The 15,000-nt window shown below is 37.3% G+C and overlaps 1 protein-coding gene across 3 annotated transcripts in view; it reads left to right on the top strand.

The window, feature by feature from the left end:
- The window catches only part of LOC124008783 (pyruvate carboxylase, mitochondrial-like), a 587,218-nt gene that overhangs the window by 544,882 nt on the left and 27,336 nt on the right, over positions 1–15,000 (top strand). The window lies entirely within an intron of this gene.

Below are 15,000 nucleotides of genomic sequence, written 5' to 3'. Positions count from 1 at the left end.
AAACACATATAGCTTTATATACTAACTAACTTAGAGCTCTACTGAGACTTCAGAAACACATATAGCTTTATATACTAACTTAGAGCTCTACTGAGACTTCAGACACCCATATAGCTTTATATACTAACTAACTTAGAGCTCTACTGAGACTTCAGAAACACATATAGCTTTATATACTAACTAACGTAGAGCTCTACTGAGACTTCAGAAACACACAGCTTTATATACTAACTTTTACACCTGCATTGTTTGCTGTTTGGGGTTTTAGGCTGGGTTTCTGTACAGCACTTTGAGATATCAGCTGATGTACGAAGGGCTATATAAATAAATGTGATTTGATTTGATGACTTAGAGCTCTAGTGAGACTTCAGAAACCCATATAGCTTTATATACTAACTAACGTAGAGCTCTACTGAGACTTCAGAAACACACAGCTTTATATACTAACTAACTTAGAGCTCTACTGAGACTTCAGAAACACATATAGCTTCATATACTAACTAACTTAGAGCTCTACTGAGACTTCAGAAACACACAGCTTTATATACGAACTAACTTAGAGCTCTACTGAGACTTCAGAAACACATATAGCTTTATATACTAACTAACTTAGAGCTCTACTGAGACTTCAGAAACACATATAGCTTCATATACTAACTAACTTAGAGCTCTACTGAGACTTCAGAAACACATATAGCTTTATATACTAACTAATGTAGAGCTCTACTGAGACTTCAGAAACACATATAGCTTCATATACTAACTTAGAGCTCTACTGAGACTTCAGAAACCCATATAGCTTTATATACTAACTAACTTAGAGCTCTACTGAGACTTCAGAAACACATATAGCTTTATATACTAACTAACGTAGAGCTCTACTGAGACTTCAGAAACACATGTAGCTTTATATACTAACTACCTTAGAGCTCTACTAAGACTTCAGAAACAAATATAGCTTTATATACTAACTAACTTAGAGCTCTACTGAGACTTCAGAAACACATATAGCTTTATATACTAACTAACTTAGAGCTCTACTGAGACTTCAGAAACACATATAGCTTTATATACTAACTAACTTAGAGCTCTACTGAGACTTCAGAAACACACAGCTTTATATACTAACTAACTTAGAGCTCTACTGAGACTTCAGAAACACATATAGCTTTATATACTAACTAACTTAGAGCTCTACTGAGACTTCAGAAACACATATAGCTTTATATACTAACTTAGAGCTCTACTGAGACTTCAGAAACCCATATAGCTTTATATACTAACTAACTTAGAGCTCTACTGAGACTTCAGAAACACATATAGCTTTATATACTAACTAACGTAGAGCTCTACTGAGACTTCAGAAACACATGTAGCTTTATATACTAACTACCTTAGAGCTCTACTGAGACTTCAGAAACAAATATAGCTTTATATACTAACTAACTTAGAGCTCTACTGAGACTTCAGAAACACATATAGCTTTATATACTAACTAACTTAGAGCTCTACTGAGACTTCAGAAACACATATAGCTTTATATACTAACTTAGAGCTCTACTGAGACTTCAGACACCCATATAGCTTTATATACTAACTAACTTAGAGCTCTACTGAGACTTCAGAAACACATATAGCTTTATATACTAACTAACGTAGAGCTCTACTGAGACTTCAGAAACACACAGCTTTATATACTAACTAACTTAGAGCTCTAGTGAGACTTCAGAAACCCATATAGCTTTATATACTAACTAACGTAGAGCTCTACTGAGACTTCAGAAACACACAGCTTTATATACTAACTAACTTAGAGCTCTACTGAGACTTCAGAAACACATATAGCTTCATATACTAACTAACTTAGAGCTCTACTGAGACTTCAGAAACACACAGCTTTATATACGAACTAACTTAGAGCTCTACTGAGACTTCAGAAACACATATAGCTTTATATACTAACTAACTTAGAGCTCTACTGAGACTTCAGAAACACATATAGCTTCATATACTAACTAACTTAGAGCTCTACTGAGACTTCAGAAACACATATAGCTTTATATACTAACTAACTTAGAGCTCTACTGAGACTTCAGAAACACATATAGCTTCATATACTAACCAACGTAGAGCTCTACTGAGACTTCAGAAACACATATAGCTTTATATACTAACTAACTTAGAGCTCTACTGAGACTTCAGAAACACACAGCTTTATATACTAACTAACTTAGAGCTCTACTGAGACTTCAGAAACACATATAGCTTTATATACTAACTAACTTAGAGCTCTACTGAGACTTCAGAAACACATATAGCTTTATATACTAACTTAGAGCTCTACTGAGACTTCAGAAACCCATATAGCTTTATATACTAACTAACTTAGAGCTCTACTGAGACTTCAGAAACACATATAGCTTTATATACTAACTAACGTAGAGCTCTACTGAGACTTCAGAAACACATGTAGCTTTATATACTAACTACCTTAGAGCTCTACTGAGACTTCAGAAACAAATATAGCTTTATATACTAACTAACTTAGAGCTCTACTGAGACTTCAGAAACACATATAGCTTTATATACTAACTAACTTAGAGCTCTACTGAGACTTCAGAAACACATATAGCTTTATATACTAACTTAGAGCTCTACTGAGACTTCAGACACCCATATAGCTTTATATACTAACTAACTTAGAGCTCTACTGAGACTTCAGAAACACATATAGCTTTATATACTAACTAACGTAGAGCTCTACTGAGACTTCAGAAACACACAGCTTTATATACTAACTAACTTAGAGCTCTAGTGAGACTTCAGAAACCCATATAGCTTTATATACTAACTAACGTAGAGCTCTACTGAGACTTCAGAAACACACAGCTTTATATACTAACTAACTTAGAGCTCTACTGAGACTTCAGAAACACATATAGCTTCATATACTAACTAACTTAGAGCTCTACTGAGACTTCAGAAACACACAGCTTTATATACGAACTAACTTAGAGCTCTACTGAGACTTCAGAAACACATATAGCTTTATATACTAACTAACTTAGAGCTCTACTGAGACTTCAGAAACACATATAGCTTCATATACTAACTAACTTAGAGCTCTACTGAGACTTCAGAAACACATATAGCTTTATATACTAACTAATGTAGAGCTCTACTGAGACTTCAGAAACACATATAGCTTCATATACTAACTTAGAGCTCTACTGAGACTTCAGAAACCCATATAGCTTTATATACTAACTAACTTAGAGCTCTACTGAGACTTCAGAAACACATATAGCTTTATATACTAACTAACGTAGAGCTCTACTGAGACTTCAGAAACACATGTAGCTTTATATACTAACTACCTTAGAGCTCTACTAAGACTTCAGAAACAAATATAGCTTTATATACTAACTAACTTAGAGCTCTACTGAGACTTCAGAAACACATATAGCTTTATATACTAACTAACTTAGAGCTCTACTGAGACTTCAGAAACACATATAGCTTTATATACTAACTAACTTAGAGCTCTACTGAGACTTCAGAAACACACAGCTTTATATACTAACTAACTTAGAGCTCTACTGAGACTTCAGAAACACATATAGCTTTATATACTAACTAACTTAGAGCTCTACTGAGACTTCAGAAACACATATAGCTTTATATACTAACTTAGAGCTCTACTGAGACTTCAGAAACCCATATAGCTTTATATACTAACTAACTTAGAGCTCTACTGAGACTTCAGAAACACATATAGCTTTATATACTAACTAACGTAGAGCTCTACTGAGACTTCAGAAACACATGTAGCTTTATATACTAACTACCTTAGAGCTCTACTGAGACTTCAGAAACAAATATAGCTTTATATACTAACTAACTTAGAGCTCTACTGAGACTTCAGAAACACATATAGCTTTATATACTAACTAACTTAGAGCTCTACTGAGACTTCAGAGCTCTACTAAGACTTCAGAAAACACATATAGCTTTATATACTAACTTAGAGCTCTACTGAGACTTCAGACACCCATATAGCTTTATATACTAACTAACTTAGAGCTCTACTGAGACTTCAGAAACACATATAGCTTTATATACTAACTAACGTAGAGCTCTACTGAGACTTCAGAAACACACAGCTTTATATACTAACTAACTTAGAGCTCTAGTGAGACTTCAGAAACCCATATAGCTTTATATACTAACTAACGTAGAGCTCTACTGAGACTTCAGAAACACACAGCTTTATATACTAACTAACTTAGAGCTCTACTGAGACTTCAGAAACACATATAGCTTCATATACTAACTAACTTAGAGCTCTACTGAGACTTCAGAAACACACAGCTTTATATACGAACTAACTTAGAGCTCTACTGAGACTTCAGAAACACATATAGCTTTATATACTAACTAACTTAGAGCTCTACTGAGACTTCAGAAACACATATAGCTTCATATACTAACTAACTTAGAGCTCTACTGAGACTTCAGAAACACATATAGCTTTATATACTAACTAATGTAGAGCTCTACTGAGACTTCAGAAACACATATAGCTTCATATACTAACCAACGTAGAGCTCTACTGAGACTTCAGAAACACATATAGCTTCATATACTAACCAACGTAGAGCTCTAGTGAGACTTCAGAAACACATATAGCTTCATATACTAACTAACTTAGAGCTCTACTGAGACTTCAGAAACAGAGATAGCTTTATATACTAACTAACTTAGAGCTCTACTGAGACTTCAGAAACACATATAGCTTTATATACTAACTACCTTAGAGCTCTACTGAGACTTCAGAAACACATATAGCTTTATATACTAACTAACTTAGAGCTCTACTGAGACTTCAGAAACACATATAGCTTTATATACTAACTAACTTAGAGCTCTACTGAGACTTCAGAAACACATATAGCTTTATATACTAACTAACTTAGAGCTCTACTGAGACTTCAGAAACACATATAGCTTCATATACTAACTAACTTAGAGCTCTACTGAGACTTCAGAAACAAATATAGCTTTATATACTAACTTAGAGCTCTACTGAGACTTCAGAAACACATGTAGCTTTATATACTAACTACCTTAGAGCTCTACTGAGACTTCAGAAACAAATATAGCTTTATATACTAACTTAGAGCTCTACTGAGACTTCAGAAACAAATATAGCTTTATATACTAACTTAGAGCTCTACTGAGACTTCAGAAACACATATAGCTTTATATACTAACTAACTTAGAGCTCTACTGAGACTTCAGAAACACATATAGCTTTATATACTAACTAACTTAGAGCTCTACTGAGACTTTCTCTCGCTAGCGGGACACCAGTCAACAACATCCGCTGAAATTGGAGGGCTCGCATTTCAAATAAATAATCATAATATTAAACATTTATGAACAAAAAGCATCATGTCATTTAAAAGCTTAAATTGTTGTTAATATAACTGCGTTTTCTGTTTTACAATAGGCTTTACAGCGAAAGCATACCATGCGATTGTCTGATGACGGCGCCCCATATCAACATATTTTTCAAACAACACAGCCTTCATAAAATCACAAATAGAGATAATAATAATAAATAATAAATCACTTACTTTTGAAAATCTACCTCTGTTTGTAATCCAAAGGGTCCTAGCTACAACACGAATGGTCGTTTTGTTAGATAAAATCCTTCTTTGTATCCCAAAAAGTCTGTTTAGTTTTGTTTGGCACCATCGATTTCAGTTATCAACTCGTTTAACATGCAGACAAAGGAGTCCAAAAAGCTACCGATAAACTTTTGTTCAAACAAGTCAAACTACGTTTCTATTTAATCCTCAGGTATCCTAAACTGTAAATAAACTAGAATACATGTTTATTAATAGAAGTATGTTTAATAAAAAAGAAAACATTTTAAGTGCACGTCCTCTTCGTGGCAAACAGACTGATATTGTACCGGGACTCTTCCTACAAAAACTTAAAATTATTTTGTTTCAAACTTCAAATTATTGCTCGTTTTTGAAGAAATAAGCCTGAAACAATGAACAAAGACTGTTGAAATCTATGTGGAAGCCATTGAAATTGCAATCTGGAAACTGGAATTACATAGGACCCATAGCTTTCCATTATAAGAGCTAAAAAAATATGTAATAATTCCGGTTGGTTGATCTTTGGATTTGCACCTGCGATAACAATTGTGTTATAGTCTCAGACATAATTTTAACATTTCTAGAAACTTCAAAGTGTTTTCTATCCAATGCTACCAATTATATAAATATATATATATGTATATGTATATATATATATATATATATATATATATATATATATATATATATATATATATATATATATATATATATATATATATATATATCCTGGCTTCTGGGAATGAGTAAGAGGCAGCTTACTTTGGGCACGTCAGTCAGGAAATTTAGAAAAATAGACCCTGTAGAAAATATTTACCAAATAAACTAAAGTAGAACAGCATAAAAAAGTAACACAATAAAATATGAATGTGGAGGCTATATACAGGGTGTTATGGTACAGAGTCAATGTGGAGGCTATATACAGGGTGTTACGGTACAGAGTCAATGTGGAGGCTATATACAGGGTGTTATGGTACAGAGTCAATGTGGAGACTATATACAGGGTGTTATGGTACAGAGTCAATGTGGAGACTATATACAGGGTATTACGGTACAGAGTCAATGTGGAGGCTATATACAGGGTATTACGGTACAGAGTCAATGTGGAGGCTATATACAGGGTATTACGGTACAGAGTCAATGTGGAGCCTATATACAGGGTATTACGGTACAGAGTCAATGTGGAGGCTATATACAGGGTGTTACGGTACAGAGTCAATGTGGAGGCTATATACAGGGTGTTATGGTACAGAGTCAATGTGGAGGCTATATACAGGGTATTACGGTACAGAGTCAATGTGGAGGCTATATACAGGGTGTTACGGTACAGAGTCAATGTGGAGACTATATACAGGGTGTTACGGTACAGAGTCAATGTGGAGGCTATATACAGGGTGTTACGGTACAGAGTCAATGTGGAGGCTATATACAGGGTGTTACGGTACAGAGTCAATGTGGAGGCTATATACAGGGTGTTACGGTACAGAGTCAATGTGGAGGCTATATACAGGGTGTTACGGTACAGAGTCAATGTGGAGGCTATATACAGGGTGTTATGGTACAGAGTCAATGTGGAGGCTATATACAGGGTATTACGGTACAGAGTCAATGTGGAGGCTATATACAGGGTGTTACGGTACAGAGTCAATGTGGAGACTATATACAGGGTGTTACGGTACAGAGTCAATGTGGAGGCTATATTCAGGGTGTTACGGTACAGAGTCAATGTGGAGGCTATATACAGGGTGTTACGGTACAGAGTCAATGTGGAGGCTATATACAGGGTGTTACGGTACAGAGTCAATGTGGAGGCTATATTCAGGGTGTTACGGTACAGAGTCAATGTGGAGGCTATATACAGGGTGTTACGGTACAGAGTCAATGTGGAGGCTATATACAGGGTGTTACGGTACAGAGTCAATGTGGAGGATATATTCAGGGTGTTACGGTACAGAGTCAATGTGAAGGCTATATACAGGTTGTACAGATTGATTAATTGTTCAGGAGTCTTATGGCTTGGGGGTACTGCTTGCCATGCGGTAGGTCTATAACTATCATTGTGTCCTAATGGCCTGGTACTCAGGGCTATAACTAGCATTGTGTCCTAATGGCCTGGTACTCAGGGCTCTTACTATCATCGTGTCCTAATGGTCTGGTACTCAGGGCTCTAACGACCATCAGGCCCTAATGATCTGATACTCAGGGCTTTAACGACCATCAGGCCCTAATGATCTGGTACTCAGGGCTCTAACAACCATCAGGTCCTAATGGTCTGGTACTCAGGGCTCTAACTATCATCAGGTCCTAATGGTCTTGTACTCAGGGCTCTAACTACCATCAGGTCCTAATGGCCTGGTACTCTGGGATCTAATGACTATCAGGTCCTAATGGCCTGGTACTCAGGGCTCTAACTACCATCAGTTCCTAATGGCCTGGTACTCAGTGCTCTAACGACCATCAGGTCCTAATGGCCTGGTACTCAGGGCTCTAACGACCACCAGGTCCTAATGACCTGGTACTCAGGGCTCTAACGACCATCAGGTCCTAATGGCCTGGTACTCAGGGCTCTAACGACCATCAGGGCTCTATTGTCCTTCCACCCACTCTGACATCAATGTAATCGATTAATCACCTCAAAACACTTATCGTTGGAATAGTATCCTGCTTTTACACTACACCTCACTGTGATCAATTTGGAGAAAGAAGTTCCAACAACAGGTTGAAACTGATGTGGAAAAACATGGTCGTTGTGGATGATGTTTCAAAGTCTTCAGACAATGAAATGGATGATGATGATGATTAATACAAAACATTAATTAATTAATACATTTTAGAGCTTATGCATTTAAATGTTTTCTATTACATTTTTTAGATTTATTTAACCTTTATTTAACTAGGCAAGTCAGTTAAAGAACAAATTCTTATCATTAAAATAATGATTGTGCCATTATTCAATACATAGCCTACGGCATATTACGCACGGCTGAAAAATATCAAACAAAACTGATTTAAGAGTTGTTTGGTACATAATTGGTCTGGCCTTTTAAGTGCTGATTGTATTATTATGCATACTGGATGGACCAGTTACCTGACGCTACGCTCCAAACTTTCTATCCATGAGTCTGGGAGACAACGTAAAGCCCTAGGCCATATTGTTGGTTCATTGATTGTGGAGGCTTACAGAGTTCATTTATAGGTTGACTCATTCCTTTAACTATATCTCATTACTGTGTGTTTCCATCTCCTCCTCTCTCTTCTTCATTCCTTTTTAACTACAGAATTTTATTTTTTATTTTTTTTATTTTACCTTTATTTAACCAGGCAAGTCAGTTAAGAACACATTCTTATTTTCAATGACGGCCTGGGAACAGTGGGTTAACTGCCTGTTCAGGGGCAGAACGACAGATTTGTACCATGTCAGCTCGGGGGTTTGAACTCGCAACCTTCTGGTTACTAGTCCAACGCTCTAACCACTAGGCTAACCTGCCCCCCAGAATATCTCAGTACCGTGTTTCCATCTCCTCCTCTCTCTTCTTCATTCCTTTAATTCTCGGCGCACACCATCCCGTTATCGTCAACATCCGCTGAATTGCAGAGCTCCAAATTCAAATGAAATTACTAAAAATATTTAATTTTGTGAAATCACAAGTGCAATACAGCAAAACACATCTTAGCTTGTTGTTATTCCACCTGGTGTGTCAGATTTCAAAAAAGCTTTACAGCGAAAGCAAACCAAGCTTTTATGTGAGGACATTTCTCTCAGCAGACAAAACATTACAAACAGCTAGCAGCAAAGTAGATTTCTGACTTTCGTGACCAAAGCAATAAAATGAATCGCTTACCTTTGATGATCTTTGGATGTTTGCACTCACGAGACTCCCAGTTACACAATAAATGTTCCTTTTGTTCCATAAAGATTATTTTTATATCCAAAATACCTCCATTTGTTTGGCGCGTTTTGTTCACTAATCAACAGGCTCGAGCAGTCACGAAGGGGCAGACGAAAATTCCAAATAGTGTCCGTAAAGTTCATAGAAACATGTCAAACGTTTTTTATAATCAATCCTCAGGTTGTTTTTACAATAAATAATCAATAATATTTAAACCGGACGGTAGCTTTTTCAATAGGTGAGAGAGATAAAATATCTGCTCCAAGCTGTTGCGCATGCAAAAGTCTGCTGGCACTCAGCCATCCACTGTAGCGAAGTGATCGTTCTAGCTCATTTTTCAGAATAAAAGACTGAAACTATGTCTAAAGACCTTTCACACCATGTGAAAGCCATAGGGAAAGGAATCTGGTTGCTATCCCTTTAACTTCTTATGGTATAGGGGAAGCTTGCGTCCCACTTGGCCAAACGCCAGGGAAAATGCAGCGCGGCAAATTCAAATAAAATGATATAAAAACCAAACTTTCATTAAATCACACATGTAAGATACTAAATTAAAGCCACACTCGTTGTGAATCCAGCCAACATGTCAGATTTTAAAAAGTCTTTTCGGCAAACATAAGAAGCTATTATCTGAAGAAAGCACAACAGTAAACAAACAGAGTAGCATATTTAAACCCTGCAGGCGCTACACAAAACGTAGAAATAAAATATAAATCATGCCTTACCTTTGACGAGCTTCTTTTGTTGGCACTCCAATATGTCCCATAAACATCACAATTGGTCCTTTTGTTCGATTAATTCCGTCCATATATATCCAAAATGTCAATTTATTTGGCGCTTTTGATCCAGAAAAAAACAGCTTCCAAATTGCGCAACGTCACTACAAAATATTTCACAAGTTGCCTGTAAACTTTGCCAAAACATTTCAAAGTACTTTGTGTAATACAACTTTATGTATTATTAAACATTAATAATCGATCAAATGGAAGACGGGTCTATCTGTGTTCAGACAACAAACCAAGCTACTTTTCAAGTCTTGCGCAACTCTCAACAGTGTTACGCAGTTCCTAGATGGCTGTACTTCTTCATTGCACAAATGAATAACCTCAACCGAATTCCAAAGACTGGTGACATCCAGTGGAAGCGGTAGGAACTGAAAACAGGTTCCTAAGGAATATCATTTTCCAATGAGACTCACTGAACAGACAGAGACCTAAAAACAAAAATCTGAACGGTTAGCTCTCAGGGTTTTTCCTGCTACATAAATTCTGTTATACTCACAGACATGATTCAAACAGTTTTAGAAACGTCAGAGTGTTTTCTTTCCAAATCTACTAATAATATGCATATCTTATATTCTTGGCATAAGTAGCAGGAAGTTGAAATTGGACATGCTATTTATCCAAAAGTGAAACTGCTGCACACTATAATTTAAGAAGTTAAATGGAGGGAAGGCAGGCAATGGAACAGGGAGCTTTCAAAATAAAAGGCATCTTCCTAGTTGGATTATCCTCAGGTTTTCACCTGCAATTTCAGTTCTGTTATACTCACATACAATATGTTTGATAGTTTTGGAAACTTTAGAGTGTTTTCTCTCCTAATCTGACAATTATATGCATATTCTAGCTTCTGGGCCTGAGAAATAGGCAGTTTAAATTGGGTACGTTTTTCATCCAAACATCAAAATACTGCCCCCTTCACTCAACAGGTTTTAAGAATATCTCAGTACCATGTGTTTCCTTCTCCTCCTCTCTCTCCTTCATTCCTTTCTTCAGAACACAGAGAAGGGCTGTCAAAACTTGAATTAAACATGTTTTGTTGTGAAAACATGTTACTATTGATGTTCCCGAAAAGATTTCACTTGATCTCCCAAATGAAGAAGCACGTAGCTGCAGGAACAGGGTTGGAGAGACCATGGCGAACAGAGTTTGGGTGGAATATCACCTATGGTGCAGAGAGAGGCAGCATGCTCCTCTAACAGAGGTTGATGAGAGCAAAATAACCAGAGTAGCCAACCAGGAGGATGGAGCAAAGCTACCAGGCAGGATGGAGCAAACCAACTAGGCGGGATGGAGCAAACCAACTAGGCAGGATGGAACAAACCAACCAGGCAGGATGGAACTAACCAACCAGGCAGGATGGAACAAACCAACTAGGCAGGATGGAACAAACCAACTAGGCAGGATGGAACAAACCAACCAGGCAGGATGGAACAAACCAACCAGGCAGGATGGAACAAACCAACCAGGCAGGATGGAACAAACCAACCAGGCAGGTGGAATATCACCTATGGTGCAGCAACCAACTAAATACAGAATTACCACCTAAATGGATGAGTCAGGTGGAAAGGCGGAGGAAGGAAGGAACCTGCCTGTCGGCCTCGTATTAAAGGACAAAAATGGTTAAAGAAAATTAGGATGAATTATAAAGTATCTTCATTTAAGGACCACCAAATAGACAGCTGTGCCATACAGATTGCACAATATTTGGTTTGAGATTTTAATGAACTGAACGACAACAGATCCAAAACTTAAGAGTTTTTCAATTTAATTTATGAAAACAAAATGTTATATATATCTATATATATATATATATATGGGAGTCATTAGATCATTTGTTTTGGTACTGTCCATATATATGTAGCTTGTTTTTGGTCGCAGGTTCAGGAACAGCTGAAGAATTACAACATTTACCTGGAGATAACTCTGCAGATCTGAAATGTCAATCAATCAGTAATACTCTTAGCAAAAAAAAAACATAGCAAGATAACTAAAAAATACACCTTGTCTGTAAAATGTATAATGTATTTTGTGAAACCGAACAGTTCAAAAAAATATATCTATTGCCAAATATAAATCATAACTGGATTGTGTTCAGAGATAGATGGGACTAACAACAAACAAAGGATAACTATCGTACAATAGATTGTGTCCGAAAATGTATATTAAATCCTCCAATTACAGCCTTGCAGACCTTTGTCATTCCAGTTTTCAATTGGTTGAAGTGATCTGAAGAGATTTCACCCCACACTTCCTGAAGCACCTCCCACAAGTTGGATTGGCTTGATGGTTACTTCTTACGTACCATACGGTCAAGCTGCTCCCATAACAGCTCTATAGGGTTGAGATCCGGTGACTGTGCTGGCCGCTCCATTATAGATAGAATACCAGCTGACTGCTTCTTCCCTCAGTAGTTCTTGCATAGTTTGGAGATGTGATTTGGGTCATTGTCCTGTTGTAGGAGGAAACTGGAGTGATAGCCTTTCTTCTTCAAGAGCCCTTTTACCCTGTACAAATCTCCCACTTTACCACCACCAGACCACCAGACCATCAAATGCTTGACAGATGGCGTCAAGCATTTCTCAAGCATTTTCTCTCAGGAATGTTCTTCTTTGTGATCCGAACACCTCAAACTTAGATTAATCTGTCCATAACACTTTTTTCCAATCATCCTCTGTCCAGTGTCAGTGTTCTTTTGCCCATCTTAATCTTGTATTTTTATTGGCCAGTCTGAGTTATGGCTTTTTCTTTGCAACTCTGCCTAAAAGTCGACCTCTTCACTGTTGACGTTGAGACTGGTGTTTTGCGGATACTATTTAATGAAGCTGCCAGTTGAGGACTTGTGAGGCGTCTGTTTTCTCAAACTAGACACTCTAATGTACTTGTCCTCTTGCTCAGTTGTGCACCGGGGCCTCCCACTCCTCTTTCTATTCTGGTTAGGGCCCGTTCGTGTTGTTCTGTGAAGGAAGTAGTACACAAATTTATACGAGATCTTCAGTTTCTTGGCAATTTCTCGCATGGAATAGCCTTCATTTCTCAGAACAAGAATAGACTGACGAGTTTCAGAAGAAAGTTATTTGTTTCTGGCCATTTTGAGCCTGTAATTGAACCCACAAATGCTGATTCTCCAGACACTCAACTAGGTTGCTGATAATGGGCCTCTGTACGCCTATGTAGATATTCCATTATAAATCAGCCGTTTCCAGCTACAATAGTCATTTACAACATTAACAAAGTCTACACAGTATTTCTGATTAATTTAATATTATTTTAATGGACAATTTATTTGATTTGATTTAAAAAACAAGGACATTTAAAAGTGACCCCAAACCTTTGAATGGTAGTGTATATATATATATATATATATATATATATATATATATTTGGGGTTCTGAGTAAAACAACTTTACACAAGCTCTTGAGGCATTTATAAATCATATTTTCAAGAATATATAATTAATTTAAAAGTCCAAACATGGACTGTACTAATCCCAGATCATCAAAGATAAAAACTGTTCCCATTTCAGAATACCCCAGTGAGGGACAATCAGTGAAGCCTGAGTGAGTTTCCCCATAGATCAACTCTTTTTGTTATGTCATTGTGTCAAACATACGCTTAACTCTTCTGGCTAATTGCCAAGCATACTAATTTCCTAGAACAAATTCAAGAAAAGCTCATAATATAGAGCAACGATTGAACTCCATCTTGGTTTTCCAAAAACTAGAAACTGGAAACACGTCACGTCTCTTCTCCATGTTCTGTGTCTGTATAGACATGTTTACCTGATAGATACACACACACACACACACATTAGCACATACACACATTAGCACACGCAAACACACAAATGAACACATACACACATTAACACACACACATACAGACAGACACACACACACATTCCCACTAACACACACATTGTTAAACTATATGTCTCCGTTGGGTAATGGGGAAGACTAATAAAAATCATATCAATCTAATCATCCTTACCGTATATGCTGTTGTCCTCTCCCTCTCTCTTTATCGCGTTCTTTCTTTCGCTCTTTCATATGACCCCTAGTTGACTGTGCGTGTGTGTGTGTGTGTGTGAGAGAGAGAGAGAGAGAGAGAGAGAGAGAGAGAGAGAGAGAGAGAGAGAGAGAGAGAGAGAGAGAGAGAGAGAGAGAGAGAGAGAGAGAGAGAGAGAGAGAGAGAGAGAGAGAGAGAGAGAGAGAGAGAGAGAGAGAGAGAGAGAGAGAGGAGAGGAGAGGGAGGGAGGGAGGAGGGAGAGGAGAGGAGGGAGGGAGGGAGGGAGGGAGGGAGGGAGGGAGGGAGGGAGGGGGAGGGAGGGGAGGGAGGGGAGAGAGAGAGAGAGAGAGAGACTACGAAATCGACTTTCCTATAAAGGAATGTGTGTATGTGTGCACACACACATATTTAATTAGCCAACAATCAACAAGGGTGGTCCTGTACTGGCCACTCGTCACAGGGGAACTGCAGAGGTTCTTAGAACACTTGAGTGGCACTCCTGGAACACAATAGAATGTTCCATTTTTCTGTTTTCCACAATTTTTTTGTGGCCTACTGTCAGTTAATTAACGTTGGCACGGCAACCATGTCCAACTTATAACACTTTTTTTTTTTTTTTTTACACCACCAAGGAAAAGGAGACATAATGT

The sequence above is a fragment of the Oncorhynchus gorbuscha genome, linkage group LG21, assembly GCF_021184085.1.
Source record: "Oncorhynchus gorbuscha isolate QuinsamMale2020 ecotype Even-year linkage group LG21, OgorEven_v1.0, whole genome shotgun sequence".
Classification (NCBI taxonomy): domain Eukaryota; kingdom Metazoa; phylum Chordata; class Actinopteri; order Salmoniformes; family Salmonidae; genus Oncorhynchus; species Oncorhynchus gorbuscha.
The sequence above is the reverse complement of the archived record's forward strand: the minus strand, read 5'-3'. Positions and strand labels throughout refer to the sequence as shown.